The sequence below is a fragment of the Choloepus didactylus genome, chromosome 2 (assembly GCF_015220235.1).
Source record: "Choloepus didactylus isolate mChoDid1 chromosome 2, mChoDid1.pri, whole genome shotgun sequence".
Lineage (NCBI taxonomy): Eukaryota > Metazoa > Chordata > Mammalia > Pilosa > Megalonychidae > Choloepus > Choloepus didactylus.
In genome coordinates, this window is record NC_051308.1 from 77,077,770 (window position 1) to 77,082,958 (window position 5,189).

Genomic DNA, 5,189 nt, shown 5'->3' on the forward strand with positions numbered 1-5,189 from the left:
TCACTGGGACCCAGGTGCCCTCCTCTTGCCCTCCCAGCCACTGCCTTCTTGGTTTTATCATATCATACATTTTATGGCTGTTTGTTCATCTCTACCAATTTTCATTTAGAAAAGTGGGAAGAAATTATTCAACAGAGCCTAGCCCCATTATCCCTATAGGTTTCAGTAAGCAATGGGTGATATGAGTCTCTACTCAACCTCTCTCAAATAATGGTATCTTGAGAAAAGAATTGAGAGAATTCCTTTGATGATAGCCAAAATAGTATTTTGATCAATTATCCGAAGGTAAATAATATTTTAAATATTCAAGTATGTGCAATAAAAATTTAAGTATAGTTTTATACACAGTAATTTCAGCAATTTCCATTATCTACAAAGAAGTATTTTATTAAACTAAGAAAACTACCTACCAATTCCTGACTTTCAGTATTCCCTAAAATGGGGAATGGCAACCAGTTGCCAAAGCCAGAAATCCATCTTGAACACTGAGACTCCCCCTTTCTCCTAACCCCAACCATCTGATTACCAAAAGTATACCGTGCCTAGGATCTCACTATCTCTTCCTCTTGTCTGCCTAGAAAACTCCCACTTTTCCTTCACAATTCACAATTCTGTCTAGCCTAACCTGACGCTCCCACAAAGATTAGACATTCCTAACATCTAATATACCTTAGTCAAATCGCTATTATAATATAACTATTTGAACCTCTCCTCCCTTATGAGTGGGGCAGGTCCGGACAGATACCGAGGGAATAAACCCAAGTCAATAACCACAAGAGGGAGCCATAAATCAGGAATCAGAGAGGAGACGCAAACGCCAGAGACAAAGAATCAGATTAAAATGGGAACTGGAAGACCAAGCTAAGATCTGGGAAAGGGGGGAAAGGATAGAAATGAGAACAGGTTAACAAAAAGAGCAGAGTCCAGAATGATTACCTTAAACACTGATGAGTGAGGCCCACTGGTGTATGGGAATATTAACATTTCAAAGCAATCAGTCAGTGATGTTCTGTTTATGTGCCTAATGGAGGGAAGCTAAAGGAAAGATAGAGATCTGATCCGCCCCATCCCAGGCAAGAAGAAGCAAAGGCCTTGTTCAGCTGGGATTCCAGAGCTGGGAGAATATTTGGAGTGAGTCTGTGGAGAGGGCTGCTTGCTGTAGCGCAAGAGCCGAGGGCAACTAAAATCTGTGGTTTAGGACCTAGGAAAAGGATGGAAGGAGCCAGAGAGGCTCCACAGCACTCAGTAATATACTCAACAAATATTCATTGAGTGCCTACTGTGTGTCATGCACTGTGCTAGAGCCCCACGCACTCATAGCGGACGAGCCTTTACAAGTGCAAAAGTGTCACCGAAGAAAAGGGTTTTAAGCAGAGCACTGCCAATCTTGTCATCAAGTGTAAAGGAATGGTGGAAAACAAGGCTGGAACGCAAACCAGGTCAGGAGCAAAGAATCAATGAACCAATAAGAGGAACCAGTCTCGATAAAGAGGAGTTCCAGAAACCAGCCTTCTGATGGCTGAGCCCAAAGGGAGGGAAGTTGAGGTATTGAAACTGTTCAGAGAGGAAGAAAAGGGCTTTGACCCATATGCCCCCCAGACTGTGGCACAATATATACAGAGATAAACAAATGGTTGTTGAATAGGATAATGATACGACTGCGTTACTTTTAATGTAGCTTGATTTAATTGGTCTGATCCATGAGAATGATTTTTTTAAACAATTCTTATAAACTTCTGATTGCCCAGTTTAGAGATAATCTAGTTTCCTTCTTTCTACTGCCCTATTGCCCCTTGTTCCTCCTGACTATTGCTGATCATTATAGAACTCTTTAAATCTTACAAACCAAAGAAGAGAAGGGAGTAAAGCTGAGCAATCAGGTTGACTGTTTTTAGAGAAGTCATAGCAAAAGACTTGATGCAGAGACAATTGATTGCTTTTAGTTTTCATTTGGCTATATAATCCTGTTATACCACAGGCATAACAAAAATTGACGAACCATTTCATTTCGCAGGGAATGTGTTTACAGTTCTCCACTAAATAAAATGCTATTTGAGTTCTTACTGAAGCCTTGTTAGGATGTTATGTAATAGAGGAAGAGGCTTAGAGGGACAGCAAGGATGCCTGATGCTTTGGAGCACGTATTATCTTCCCACTCATTACCTTGAAAATGTGGGTGTGTGCACTTGGCACCTTCGCTAAGCAGCTTAAATTGGGCACCTGGAGCTGCCTCTCCCACGTCCTTGGCTGGTTACTGAGACTGTCAGCTGGACTCTCCTCACCCCTGGGGGGAGTCGCATGAGGAAGTTCAGTTAAGGTCAAAGAGGCTTGTTTTCCTCGTCAATAGATTTACTCTTTCAAGCCAAATGGAAGGAAACCGGCATTGTCTTTTCACACTTGAGCTTCCCTAACGCAAGCACTATCTTAGGAGTTGTGATTAAGTAGCAAACTTATTTCACATACGTATTTGTTTTTTCCTGGAATGATGATGGGATTCAGGCCTGAATTTAAGAAACAATTTGTGAGAGTTTCTGGAAGTATAAGGTGTGTATCAGGATTGATGGTGGTGGTTTGTTTATTTTACTCCGTTTGAGTTCTGTTATTCTCTAAGGATTCTAAACGTGTTACCTGAAACTTCATTACAAAAAAATGTTTTATGGTGAAACTTTCTGAAGAACAAAATGTTAGTAAGCCCAGTTCATGATCTAGCCTGTGTCTTATAACATTTAATGCCTCAAAATTTCAGGATTATTCAAAATGAGCCTTCCTAGAGTTGTAATAAACCTTAATCTGTTTCTTTAGACAATTGAAAGGATGCCATACATGATTTCTAAGGCAAAAAATATTTTATTTTAAAGGGATTATGATCAGAAAATGGTATCTGAAGGAAAGCTATGTGTAAAATCACAGAATTATAAAATAATAGGGTCGGTTCAATGATCAGTACAATCCTGCAGTTGAGGGAGCTGGGGCTGCTCAGATGACATGATTTGCACAAGGTGACAAAGCTCACGGGTCCAGAACATGGGTCCTTCACTCTCCGAAGTCCACAGGCCATGTCAAAGAAAATTCTAGCCCATTGCACATCTTCTCTCTCAAAACTGCACATTTAGAAATACATGTTTCACATTAAAGTTCCAAACTAGTATTCAGATTGAGGGATATGTCTCCATGTAGCTCCTTAAACATTTCCAGATAAATGTCTTGTTTTGCTGTGTTTTAGCTTATTGCATTGCATTTGGCCTTTATTCTCAACTCCAAAACTTGGTGTAAAATCAAGGCTTTAGGATTTTTTATTTTTTTATTTTTTGGGAATCTGAGACCTTAGAACTTCCTCAGATATTATCTCATCTTAGCTAGCTTGACTTTCCTTTTTTAAATGCCTTTATTTTCATTTAACTAAGTTAGTGCATTCATCCCTTACCTTCTTACCTTTTGAAATCTTTGTCTTATTTAACCGTAAGTCTAAATACAATTTAATACCTAACAAGATTAAGAGATTCAATTGGAAAACTGAGACAAGTTTGCTAAATTAAGCAGCACCTCTCAGAAAATCATAGGAAATATGAATCCTCTGATAGTGAGCTGTACATCTATGTGCCCTGAATGATAGCCATCACCTTCTCTATACTCAACCATCAAGTCATCTAATTCCAATATCCTTTTGCCAAAGAAATGTATGGTCATCGCCTTGAGATTTGAAGACAGTAAATACATATCAATTATACTAGAAAGATGTATTATGAGAGTGGAGGTTTTATTTCACCAGGCTGATTGCCAATTCAAAGAATGAATGTTAAATAAAAATTATTAAAGAATTTTAAGCTCAAATCTATTTAGTATCTTGAGCAGTTCATCAAAAATAAACGCTGACATATCATCCGACAAGCTCAAAGCGCTTCTGGTGAAAAAGAAAGAGAGCTCATGTTCTGAATAATCATGCTGTCTAAAGAAGGGAAAAGACTTTGATCTTACAGAAAGTGCTGAAACCCCCAGGAATTAAAAGGGGTGGGAGTGAGGGGGAAATCAAGTTGTTGAGTGGAAAAACATTGTTATTGTATCAGTATTAAATTTGGCTACAAACAATATACTTTATATCACTGGAATCACTATAATGAATGAATAATTATTTTGCAATATAATTATGTATTTTACCAAACTACTCCCTTATGTAACACAAACGTGAACAAGTTTAAAAGCAGTGACTCATAACCACCTGCCAGTTCTATAAATCCAGTGATGTATATCCCTATTATTCAAAGGTTAATAATCCCCTCTAGATCTTTTTATTCTCTACCTTTGTCAAGCAATTCACTTTATAGCTATTAAGTCCATAAAGCATCTGAATCCCCTACAGCTCAGCTCATCACAAAAGCTGACCATGTGACATGCAAGGCTGGTCTTGTGACAACACATCAGTCTCTCCCCAAGACCGTAATAACCTGAGTCATCAGTGAACACATTAGGGAAACACAATTGCTGGTTTAGGGTGTAATTCCAGGTAGCCACTGAGCATGAGGCATCTTCTAATCCTTCCACTGTTTTAAAGAGTCGTACCATTTGTTTGCCCGCAGGCTGAGTGAGCATAAAAGATGAGGTAATAAAATCACAAGTTGATCTGTCCATTTAAAATAACTTCCATTATTTTTTAAAAAAAGAAGAAAAATATGCTTAGTATTAATTGTTTTTGCTAACAATTACGGTTTTAATAGATCATATCTAGATAATGATTTTTGAGTTTTGAGTTTTTAAAACTATAATAAATGACTGAAATGCTCCACACCAAAAAATTGTATTGACCTGATTCCCTGAAAGGGATGGGGGAAAAAACTCCAAAAAAGGTAAAACAAACTTCTACCACCACCACCTCCATCAAAGTAAAAAATATGCATATTTTTCAAAACAAAATAACCAAATGGAAGACCAAGAGAGCTGATATAGATGAGATCCTAGAAGTCATCCTGTCCCAGCCCTTCATTTGATAGAGGGAAAAACTGAGGCCCAGATAGGCTAACTGATTTGAAGGGAAACACAAGTCATTGGCTAGCATGTGACTGAAAGTCATGCTGATCCCTGTCTCTGTTCTTACCATGTAGGACAGAGTTCACTCTCATCTTCCTGCCTCCCCTTTTGGGATCCTTTCTCCATATCCCTTTGTGCCACATGGCTAACCTATATACTATTCCTAA